The sequence below is a fragment of the Mesoplodon bidens genome (genome assembly GCF_964165515.1).
Source record: "Mesoplodon bidens genome assembly, chromosome: 4".
Classification (NCBI taxonomy): domain Eukaryota; kingdom Metazoa; phylum Chordata; class Mammalia; order Artiodactyla; family Ziphiidae; genus Mesoplodon; species Mesoplodon bidens.
The window spans coordinates 152,851,232-152,863,858 of NC_138160.1; positions in this window are offsets into that span (position 1 = coordinate 152,851,232).

The following is a 12,627-nucleotide window of genomic DNA, read 5'->3' on the forward strand; positions in this document are numbered from 1 at the left end:
TTCACCATGCCTGCCTGATCGTTTTGGCGGGAAGTGTGACTATAGCTATGGAGCCTTGCCTGTGCTTGGCCACCAGTGCTCAAACTGACTCCAGTCTATGCCTGGAACTCAACCAATACCCTGATCCCTTGTCACCACTGCCCTCTGGATTTCTTTTGCCCTCTCTCTGGGCTGGGTCTCCTGATCCCCAAGTCTCTGCATTTCTTTTCTTGGTTTCCTCTCTTGCTGTGGAGCACAAGCTCCAGTGACTTCCTAAGAAGGAGTGGAAGAGAGTTCAATTTTTTGAGATCTTGCGGGCCTGCAGGTGTGTTTCTTTCTCCTTTCATTTGATAAATAGCTTACTTGAATAGTATAGACTCTCGCTTGGAAGTAATTTTCCTTCAGAATTTTGAAAACATGACTCCATGTTTGCTAGTTTCTCTGGAAACTTGTAGACTCTGCTTTTTTTGTCCCTAGGCTTCTGAACTTTTGCAACAATGTGCTTTGGTGTGGCTCTGTTTTCATCCACCGTGGTGCGCAATTGTGGAGGCTTTCACTCCCCAAACCCATGTCCTTCATTCCTGAGAAACTTTCTTGAATTATTTCATTAAATTTCTTTCTTTTCATGTTTCTCTTTATTTATATCCTATTACTCACATGTGGAATCTCTTGAATTGGTCTTTCAATGTTTGTACCCTTCCTCTCTTATTTTCCATCTCTTTGTCATTTTGCTCTGTTTCTGGGAGGTTTCCCCACATTTGCCTCTCTAATCCATCTATTCCTTTTGTTTTGTTTTGTTTTGTTTTGAGAAAAATCACTTTTTTCTGCTTTTAATTTCCAAGAACTCTTTTAATTCTCTATTCTCTGAATGTTCCTTTTATTAGAGCTTCATAGATGTAGTATCTTCTCTTAGGTCCCTGGAATTATTAATAATAATCTTTTAAGGTTTTCTTCATCTAACATGGCCTTTGTTTCTGTACATTATTTTTTCTATTTGTTTGCTTTGTTCCCTCTACTCCCTGATGGAGGTGTCCCTCAGATGTCTGGTGACCTAGGGTTCACCAGATCATGATTAAGTACCAAAATGCTGATTGGAAGCTTCAAGATCTTGATGTGCCACTGGTGGGGGAATCCACCAGTGTCAGTACTTTGAGGTCTTTGACTGGGGGCTGGTCAGATTCCCTAGAGAAACTCTCTCAGTCTCCTGCCTGGAGAAGAGTTCTGGCCTGATGGCTTCTGGAGCTGCATAGGGGAAGGGAGCTGGGTGGGGGGTCGCAGCATTCTGTACCCCATTTTCAGTATAGTATCTAAGCTCTTAGCTGTGCCTTGCCTCCTCTGGTCCAGAGAATAAACCTGAGCTTTTGCTGGGGAGACGAGAGGTGGTTACCCAACAGCTTGGACTGAGTTGAGGATCCAGATTTCCCACAGATTTGCAAAAGCTTTTGCTTTGCTCGTTCTTGTTTTAACTCTCACTCATCCCCATATCCTCGGGCTGCCTGTTCCCGAGGCTTTGAAGGCTCTGTGGTGAGAACAGCCTTGAGTGTCCTTTAGAGAATCAAACAGCCTACTGTTCTGTCAGGCTGGGACCTCTTGGTCAGGTATTACTTCTCCCTGTTTCCAGCTTCCACAATCGTGTTGCCGTATCTCCCCAGTTATCCTTCCTATGAAGTTGATGTCTTTAAAAAAATCACCTGCTGTCATTTTAGTGGGGGCTGGAAAGGAACGCAATTAGTATGAGTGTTCGGTCTCCCATCTTGTCTCCTTGTCTTACAAATGAGGGGATTTGGGTGAGAGTTCCAGGCTTCCTATGGAGATGAACAGTAGCCGCGTGTCTGAACCTCATCCTGTGTTTACAGAGATCCTAACTTGATGAGGCTAACCTCGCACTGGGGAGACTGAAAACGCCAGATACACACTTCCTTGTCATCCCTGGCAGGTAGGCTGTGAGTCCATGCCCAAAGCCAGCCAATAAGATGCTTCTCACTGGAGACCTGGCTCAGGAGGTCAAAGCAAAGAAGCAGGGTCGCGGGAGAAACTTCTGGATGGGGGAGCAGCAGAGGCTGCGCTGTGTCCCGTACCAGCTGTGGTGGCCATGGACAGGGTGCTGGCAGCATTGTCATCACCGGCCAGGTTCTTGGCAGGCTTTGAACCATGATCCGCAAAGAACCCTGAGTGATACACACAGCTGTCTATTGGTAGGCTTGGGGTCAGGGCAGATGTGTCTAACGTGACACTGTCCTCCCCATGCTGTCACGTGCTAATCAGCCCTGAGAAGCTGCATCTGGAGCCTCCCCAAAAAGGGCCTTTCCCACCTGAAATTTTTTTTTTTTTTTTTTTCGGTACGCGGGCCTCTCACTGTTGTGGCCTCTCCCGTTGCGGAGCACAGGCTCCGGACGCGCAGGCTCAGCGGCCATGGCTCACGGGCCCAGCCGCTCCACAGCATGTGGGATCTTCCCGGACCGGGGCACGAACCTGTGTCCCCGGCATCGGCAGGCGGACTCTCAACCACTGCGCCACCAGGGAAGCCCCCACCTGAAATGTTTTACAGCCTCTGTCCTGCTCTGCGTCTCCAAACCTCTCCTCCCCTTTCCCAATCCTTGACCTTTGACCTCCTGTCCCTTATCCAAAGGCAGGCCCCACTCTGTGGCTGTCAGCAATCTTCTCAACTGAAATCAGTCTGACTGCGTATCTTCATCTGCTCTGGCCATGTTTGCTCCTCCTCTGTTTTAGCCAGGTCCTTGCTCCCTGACACCCATAGAGAAGTGCCCCAGCTCTGGGCATCATTATTTAAATATTTTTAAAAATTTACTATTTCACGTGTTTATAACTTGTTCTTCCCACTAGAAATGTAAGGGTCTCATCCCTCCACTGCAGAGCACAGAGCCAGGCAACATGCAAAATGTTCAATAAATATTTCCACACTTCCCCGCTCTGTTGAGGAAATAAAGTACTTATGAACTCATGTATGATTTTCAGACAAGAATATTGGTAGTGAAAATTATTCTCCCTTATCTGAGCTTAGTTTTCTACTAGCTGTTATTGTGAAAACAATATAACATGAAAGAAATTTTGGAAAAAAGAGGGAGAACAATCACCCATAATTCTCCTTGGCATAACTGTTTTCATTTTTTGTGTATGCATTGCCTTCAAACCTTTTCCTTTAAGTGTCCACATGTTTACACAGCTCCAATCTTAGTACTCACTACCCTTAAACTCAAGCTCAAAGACCACTTCTCAAGACAGCTTTCTTGGACCCCAAGCAACTCCCTCCCTCTGTGCCATTACATTTCTCACCCGCTGAGTGTCATTATTTGTTTTCACAACATCGCCAGGAACCAAATTTCCTGGGGGCAGGAGTTGCATCCCATGAGTCTCTGTGGCCTGAGCACAGGGCAGGGCACACACTGGGCACTTCTCATGGTCACAGTTTTGCATTCTGTGCTGTTACTGTGCATTAGAACAGACGCCTTTTCCCCTGTTGCTCTGTAGCTTTCATAACGATCATTTTTAATGGCTCCAGAATATTTCCTCAAGTGGATGTTTCATAATTTAGTTAACCAGTCCCCTACTGGGGAACATTTGGGTTGTTTCCAGTTTTGTTTTCTTTTTCTATCACAAATAACACCGCAACAACCGTTCTTGTGCAATATAGTTTATTTCTCCTTTTGAGTAAATTCACGGAATCTTGGGTCAAACAGATCCCCAGCTCTTAAGCCCATTTCAGCCTGGCAGCAACCGACTTACCTGGTTCCATCTCATGGGAGGGACACAGGTGTTCCCACAGCCCAGCTTAAACACTCCCTATGATCACACGAACCTGTCTGTATTCCTTGCTTTGCTGAGAGGTCATGGATTGAGTCACCCTCATTCAGCAAATGTTTATTAAAGTGCTACTTATCTTGGCTCTCTAGAGCCTGGTACAAAACCTGGTATGTCTGAGGTGTTCACCTGCTGTGTCTGCCTGTGCCCCTTCCTCTGGCATCAGCTCACTAATTTTCCCCAGGGAAAACCATCCTCCTTCCAGTGCAGTTTCAGTGGTACTGATGCTGTTTTGGGTCCCAGGGATTGACCTGGGCTTCAGACCTGACCAGTCAGAGCACTGTATCCCTGCTTGCAGTGATTGGCTCAGGTAAGATCACATGACTTAGTCACAGCCAATGAGTTGCAACCCTGGGACATTTGTGAGAGAAGCCCTTTCCTCCCACTGAACTCAGAGCTGCTGTGAGGATGACGTGTTGATGATGTATATAGTTGATGTACTGATAGTATAGTATAGTATATACTGCAGTATAGACCATGAGGTGATATTGATGGGGGAACATCAGAGCTGCGTGCAGCCATTTTACCACTGTACAAGGAGGCCCCACCAGTGCAAGGAGAGTAAGACTAAGAGAAGGAGAGGGAACATCCCTTTACTTATTCCTTCTACATCTATTTGTTAAGCCCCACTCTATGCCAGGCCTGTTCCTGGCTCTGGGGAAACACCTGTGAACAAGACAAGGTGCCCATTCTCATGGAGCTCATGGACATTCTAGCGGGGAGCAGCAGTCTCTACAACAAATAAGCATATAAGTAAGCAGGTGAATACACAGGATAATTTCTGGAAATGGTAAGTGCTTTGAAGGGTGAGAGTGAGTGGCTAAAGGAGGTTAGCTACTTTTACTGGCCTGCGGAGGCGGCGGGGGGCCTCTCTGAGGTGCTGACATTGGCGCAGGGACTTGAGTGATGTGAGGTGATTGCGTTCCAGGTGGAAGCAGCCACCTAAAGACCCTGCCAGAGGTGGCACGTGGCACAGGGCGCAAGTATTCTGTTTTGTTTAAAAAACTTTTTTTGTGGTAAAATGCACATAACATAAAATTTACCAGCTTAACCATTTTAATGTGTACAGTTGAGTGGATGCACAGGTTTTGAAGACATTTTTGAACCCCTGGATTCAGCAGTAACTGAAGTCGTCACTACCCCTGACTTTTCAGTTGTGGAGCCAACAGTCGCCCCATCTAGACCAAGTTTGAGCTGGCTTCTCTGCCACTGGTTCCCTGAGACCCGATACAACCAATGTTGTTGAATGAGCAAATACATAAGCCGGAAGTCTTCCGAAACACATGCTACCCCCGCAACCCATCAGTAGCCATGGTCTCTGCAGCCTCGTCAGTGCCAGGTACTATCATCAACCAACTTTCAAGCCTAGAATATGAGATACGAGGAGGAAACAACCGATCCAGGGAGAGGGAGAGCCAGGACCGGACTCGCCTCTCTTCCTACAAGTTCTCAGCTCTTATCCATGCACAGCTGGGTTGGGCCTTGCTTTGTTCTCTGCTCTGATGGTAGGTTGTAACATTTCCACCTGGAGGTGTCTTGCTTATTGCTCTGGGGACGTTTTTATTTTTTTATTTAAAGAGAATTTCCATGGCAGTCTGTGCCACCAAGGGCCTTCGGGAGCCGCTGGAAATATGATTCTGTCTGAAGAACAAAGAGGCAAATTTGCAGAAGATCAAATGCAAAAGCATCGTGAAAGGAGAGGGCTGGGAGTTACAGATGGAAACGGAGCTGGTTCCAGCCCAGGTCTGAGAGCCGTGAATAATGGAGGATCCACACACAGCCCGGGGTGTGTGCCTGTTGGGGGTGTGAGAGGAGATGGGGTCCCCCCACCTAGCTGAAGATATCGCCTCGCCAGGAAGAAGTAGGGCCGGGCACAGCCCTCCAGGCAGGGTCAGCACAAAGGAAAAGAACAACGGAGATAAAGAGGTTGGAGTCAAGGGGTGGGAGGGCTGGGGCAGGAGAGCCAGAGGCCTGCAGCTGCGGGGGTTGGGTGTCGCTGCCGTGACTGCATGTGTGTGATGGGAGCTCAGGCATAGGAAAATACAATCCTGGGTTCCCAAGGTGGGGGGGCAGGTATCCCTGGGGACTTAGGGGGGGAACGCAAAGGACACAGAGCTCTCCCCTTGGATCCTACTGGCAGGTGCGCCTTCTCTGTCAGACCCAGGAAGGCACCTGCAGCCTCCTTTGGGGAGTGTCCTCCGTGCCCCTCCTCCTGAGTCTGCCGGTCCCAGGACCGACTCTGTGTCCCATCACCCTCTGCTTATTCCCTTCAGCTTGCCTTCTCTTAATGGCCCAGAGCCCCTCCCAGGTCTCCAGCGCACCCACCAGGCTCAGCACCTCTCTCTACGCACTCTCAGGCCCAATCCTGAGCCTCCACCCTCCTCAAACTCCTCCCAGCCTCCCCATCACACCACCCGTCCCCGGCCCTCTTCCTCCCCTCTCCCCTCTCCTGCAGCTCCCAGACCTCTGGGCTGTCCTCAGACCCTACCCTCTGTGACAGCTCTGACACATCTTGTCCCCCCTTGCCCTGTGCAGCACTGTGTCTCTGGGGACATGGTCCGTCCTTCTGGGAGTGGACTCTCATCATTCTTTTTGTCCACGCAGTACCAGAAACTTCTTTCTGACCAGAAAACGCGAGCTTCCCTTTGTCTAGGCTGAAATGCCAGACGTTCTCCCTCTAGGCCTTCCTGAACACTAGGATCCCCCATCAGTCACATCCGCCCCAGCTAGTCAGGGTCACAAAGCAGCAGGGACCACCCAGCATCCCAGAATCTTCCTGTGGATGGGCAGTGGCAGCGCCGGCTGCACGAGCAGCCTCATCTGGCTTCCAGGGGCAGCAGGGACAGGATGCAGGGCCCAGCGGGGCAGGCTGGGGTATCAATGACAAGGGCAAGGGCAGTGGTGTCCTTGTGACTTCTTCCTGGATGACCAGCCTCTTAGCATGATGCTCGGGCCTCCCTGAAGACCTCTAGGAGATCCAAATATTCTTTAATAAGGGCTCTTTCTGTTTACATCAGCCAAACTATGTTGCTATTGCTTTGAATCACACTCAGTTCTTTGGTATTAAAAGATCCTGACTTGTCCATCAGTTTTTCAATTTCTGTTGTTTTTCCTTATTCTAGTATCTCTTTAAAAAGACATACTTATTAAGTTTAAAAAATAAATGGATGCACAACAAGATATAAAGTAAATTAAAAGGTCTTTTAAATTATGACTTAAAAATCCAGAAGCCACAAAAGATTTGATGATATCTATCAAAATTGCAACCACCAATCCTACTTTTGGGAATTTATCCTACTCCTATTCTAGTCAATTAATACAGCCTGGAGATTAGAGATCTTTCCTAGTCAAAATGTAGAAACCTTCCTTAACTTCCCCCACCTCTTTTTAAAAATTAAAAAAAATTTTTTTTTCTTTTTATAGAAGAGTATTCCATTGTGTGGACAGGCTGTAGCTCATTGAGCCTAACCCCTTCTGATGGACCCTGAGTTGCTTTCCATCTTTGGCTGCTATAGTGCAATGAATACCCTTATACATGCTGCCTCGTGTGTATAAGGTGGAACATCTATGCAATATATCAAGTGAGAAAATAAGATACAGAACCGTCTATAGGATGTGTTATGTTTTGCACAAGAAAGAGGGAAAATAAGAATATGTCTTCATATTATACTTGTTATACCTCTATGAATATACTCTGGAAAGATACAAAAAAAGCTAATAATAAACATATTGTCCTTTGTGGTTGGTGGAGGGGATGGGGAACTGGGTGGAAGGGGCAGAGATGGGAGAGAGACTTCCTCTCCACCTTTAGCCTTGTTTTTGGGACCAGGTGAATGTCTTACCTGTTTCAAAAGAAAAAACCAACAACATAAATGAGTGTAGAAGTGGTACGTAGATGTGACCAAAATCCTGAAGATTTCCATTGGTGGCTGAATTTGGGAACGGCTCCATATTGTGGCCTTGGGCTCTTTCTTACGCCCAGACTATTCCTTCACCCACAGGAGCCAACAGGGAGCTGAGGAGAGAAGGGAGGTGGCACCTGCAAATGCAGACTCCTGCCCCACTGTGTGCACGTGACCGCCTGCCGCTCTCATACCTGCCCAGAGCATCCTGTTTCTGGTTCACTGCATCCTGGGGCATTGATTAAGGGACCTCTCCCTGAAACTAGACCCCTTAAATCCTGCCTCCCTCCCAAGAGAACACTCCAGAGGGGCCTGCCCTGGGGAGGGAACTGTCCAGTGACAGGCCATATTGGCCAGGTTCCCATACTCACGTAGATGTCACCCCTTCCCACCAGCACAGCTTTATGACCTGACCTGCACCGGGGAACACAGCAGAGCAGCCCACACCTTTGTCCCCGGACCCTGGCACTCTGTAGAGCCTGAGCTGGGCACACACATTCAAATCTCCCCTCTGCAGCCCGAATGAGGGCCTTGGCTCTGCGGAGAGAGCCAGAGCGGGAGGCTGGGGGAGGGCCCTGCGCCCATTTTGTCTCCAACTGCCTTTGTTCGAGAATAAACACTCCAGGGCCGCCTCCCCCCGCCCCCCACCTGAAAGCCGCCTCTGACGGAGAGAGAAATCGTATACAATCTCTGCTTTAGTTGTACAAAAAGTCTGAAATTGCTTGGAGAAGAGGCGGGAGGGAGCCTGGGCGAGGCTGGGGGGATCCGGGCGGGTAATTGCAGGTCATCTATCTGCCTCTGTCAGCTGGCGCCTGCTCCTCAAGCGTTTGCAGAGAGGACTCCTTGAATTTGCTTTTATTCCCCATCTTGCATTACTTACTCTTTCCTCAGCAGCTGTAAAACCTTTTTCCTAAAACTGCCCTCAGGCATAATGAGCAGGAGACATTCGGAGCTGGGAAGAAAGACAGCCCCGAAATGATGTACCTGGCCTTTCTCAGGGTCCCTGAGAGGGTTCCACATAGGCTGGAATTTGCTCTGGGGGAGTTGGGGGGCTTCCACTGGAACTGAGGACAGCAGAGAAGGACACCCACAGCATAAGGAGGGTCCCTGTCTCTTCCTCCCCCACCCACTCAGAGCAGTGGCCTCAGAGGAGAGGTACGAGCCTCCTCCAAATGGGCCTTAGGGCTTAGAACCCGTCAGAACCCACCCAGCCCCGTGCGTGCCCACATGCATCCTCCGGATAGCCCTCCAGCACCCCTGGAGTTGGGTTCCACCTGGCCTGAAGCTGGTCCACTCCCTGAATTGAAGCAAAGGGTTGGGGACGGAGGCTGGGGTAGTGGGTAACGCTATGCAGCAGATGGGACATTGGGGTGAGCAGTCCAGCTCCTGGGGAGGCGGCAGAACCAGGGACCACGGGGGCGGCCCCATACGTGGCTTATAGAACCCGAGCTGTGCTTTCCTTGGGGGCAGAGTGCAGGAGGGGTGTGGCTGATCCTGGGGGGGCAGTGACATGGAAGCCGTGTGGGGTGATGATACTGCCACTTGCTCACTGAGTGACCAGGGCCACCAGCAGCACAACTCCAGGGGAGACTTTCACCCCAGGAGCCCTTAGCTCCCCCAGGTCTCAGCTTCCTCACCTGCACGGCGGGAGCAGCCTCACCATAATAAGCAAAGGGAGTGTGTATGGCTCACACGATGATGTGTGTCAGGTAGGGCCCGAGCATGTTTCACAGAGGATGCCATCTCCTCCTGGTAAGGCTTGCCACAGGGTCAGGCTGTGGGGCTGTTTATAAACACCCGTTGCGAGTATAACGTTGCCTATTCTACAAGGAGATGGAGACTTTCAGAGTCAGAAGGGTCCCTAGAGACCATCGAGGCCCACCCTTTCTTTCTCACCACCCCAAAGTGACGTCTCGGAGGTTAAGGGACTCCTGGCTCTTCCCCTGAAATCACCGTTGCTGGAGAGGGAGTTCTGGGGTGTCCCCTCCTTGTCTCCCACATGTTGGATCCTTCGGTGTGCACAATGCTCCCACCCAGCTCTGGCCTCCTCTCTGCCCAGGAGGGCAGAATGGAATGGAGGTGGTGAACCCAAGACGTGGCCAGCCCACCCGAACCCTGCCTTCCTCAATGGACCAGCCTGAGGTCTCGGTCAGGGCAGGGCTTCATGGCCCTCTGGGTTTTTCCTCTCACCCGCTGTCATGCCCTGGGCATTGGACTGTTTTGCCCTCTTGCTCTCCCCACAGGGTGTCCCCTGGCAGGTGCCTCGGCAGGATTCCCAAAGTGGGAGACACACTCTCAGGAACCCAGAACCTCATCTAAGCCCATTTCCTAGCCTATAAAATGGGCAACAATCCATACGTGAGAGTGCCCTAGGGATCAGCATCTTCTCTGACAGGGAAGGAAAGGGTTCCAGGCAGGCCAGCTGGCTTGGACCTCAAGTTAACAAGCCTCAGGTTCAGACTCCAGATGAGGTGATACGTAGATGCAGAGACACGCTCTGTCGGGATGGAAAAAAGGACACTCACCACTCAGTGCTAACTGTTGTCATCCTCGAGGGCACTTTCTCTCATGATCCCTAGGGGTCCCCTGTTAGCTCAGGATCTGTCTAGAGCCCCACCCCTCCCTCTCCTCCAAGCCTCAGCTGCTCTCTCCCCTTCACTGCTTGGCTCCAGCCACAGTCCCCCTTGTAGGCAAGCCTCCACTTCAGGACTTTTGCCTTTTCTGTTCTCTTTATCTGGAAGGTTCTCCCCACAGACCTCCACGTGCCTCACTCCCTCTCTTCCTTGGATCTCTGCTCAGAAGTCACCTTATCAAAGAGGACTTCTCAAACCTCCTCCCCCATCCCCCCAGCCCCTCACCCCTCCACCTCCCCTCACCCCACCCCCCACCCCCCCATAGGAAAGTGGAGGCCCTCCTTCCCATACTCCCTACCCCCGGGCACTTAACACCATTTGACCCTTTATATGCTTTTTTCTCTACTGCACCTTGAATGTAGGTGGCTATGGAAACAGAATCTTTAGTCTTGTTCCCTGAAGTCTCCGCAGCTATTAGAACAGTGCCTGACACATAGTAGGAGCTCTGCAAACATGTGCTGGATGAATGAAGGAAGTATTAAATGTAGGTATTTAAATTACCCCAGTTTCTTTAACCCTTTGGGAGCATTTCTTGCATTTTTAATATACCAGGACTCAAAAAAGAGTGTTTACTGGAGACTTGCCTTTCTGCCCTCTGAAAGCCTCCGGGGATGAGCATGGCTGTGGGTGGCTAAGACTAGGGCTCCTGCCCACCCTGGGGAAGGGGAAAGACTGAGCTGTGGTGAGTGCCAGGGGCCAAGAATGTCCCCCTTTCAGGGACGGAGATGTGGAGGGAGCTGTGAGCCACAGAGAGGAAGCAGCTCAGTCTACGGCCCCGGGGGTCAGAGCTCTGTTTTACAGAAGTCCCAGTCCTGGGGGATCCCAACTCAGAAATAATTATTCACAGGCCATGAGGGGCACCTTCAGAAAGGGCATTTGCAGGATGAGTAGGAGCTGCTAAGGCGACTTGAGGAAAGGAAGTGTGAGGATGGGGCAGATACAAATACATGGACAGAGCGTGTTGGGCAAATAGACAGTCTTCCTCAGGTGCCATCAGGGGTCCTGTGTGAGAAGAGGGCACAGGTTGGCAACACTGGATTAAACAAAGCGAAACTGGACATACTCGTCAGAGCCTTTAATACACATTGTCCACTGTGGCTCTCCAGGACAGGATATAGTGTGCCCCACTGGCTTCATGGAGCACCCATGAAGGCCCATCTAACTCACCCCAGCAATTACTGACAAGAGCGTAGGGACGCACGGCAGCGGGGGGAGGAGTCTGAGGTAGGGGTGAGGCAGAAAGAGAAGGCATGCTGGAGTAAGTGAAGCTGAGGCCCATTGGTAAATTCCCTGAATGCCTTGCAAAGGAGTTAGGACTCTGTTCTATAGGAAACTGATATTGATGCGGAATTTGCATTTAACTTGTATCTACTTATTGACTCTAAGGCAAGGCACACAGTCGAAATGCTACAGGGACTTCAGTAAAGAGATTGGCCTGGAGCTGGAGCAAACTGGAGCACATGTGTCCTTGTAGGGAGGGAAGGGCTGCTACGGACTGCCTTGTGCACTGCAGATGTTCAGTGAGCACAGATCCCGGAAACTACTACATGAATGGTGCGTCCTCGAGCTGTGCAGTGCACATCCTGAACTCCTGTCCATGGCAGCCCTGAGAGGGGCATGCTCACTCAGCTCCAGTGAATTGCTGTCAGATGAGAAGGTGTGGTAGACTAGTGTTCACCAATATGAAAACTAGTGAAACTAGTGTTCACACAAGACTGTACGTCTCAGCCTCCTTGGAATGTGGATGGGCCACATGACTATATCCAGCCAATGACAAATAAGCAAAAGTCAGATATGTGTAGCATGTTGAGACTGTGCAACAACCATGTGCTCTCTTCCTGTCTTTTCTCCCCCCTGAAGCAGCAACTGACAAGGCCACATGTCTCAGATGCTGCTAATTGATGATGGCGCCTCTGTCAGCCTGGGTCCCTAAATGACTGTGTGGAGCAAAGCCCCTGGAACACCTGCACTGGACATGCCATGTGAGAAAGAAATAGACATCTGTGTGGTAAGCCCCTGAGACTTGGAAGTGTCTATTACTGCAGCAGAGCCCAGCCTGTCCTGACTATAAAGTAGAGCAAATGTCCTGACTTCTGATTTTGAAGAGAAATCTTCTGGTGTTAAATGTTGGGCATCGATTAAAAATAATACTTCATATGGTGCAGGCCAGGCAGAGTCCCTCTGCAGGCCAGGCATGCACTGACCACTGGTTTGCAACCCACAATCTCTGGCTATGCTATGGCGTCTTAGGGAACTGTACATAAGACATGAGCTAACTCATGTTTTTTGCACTT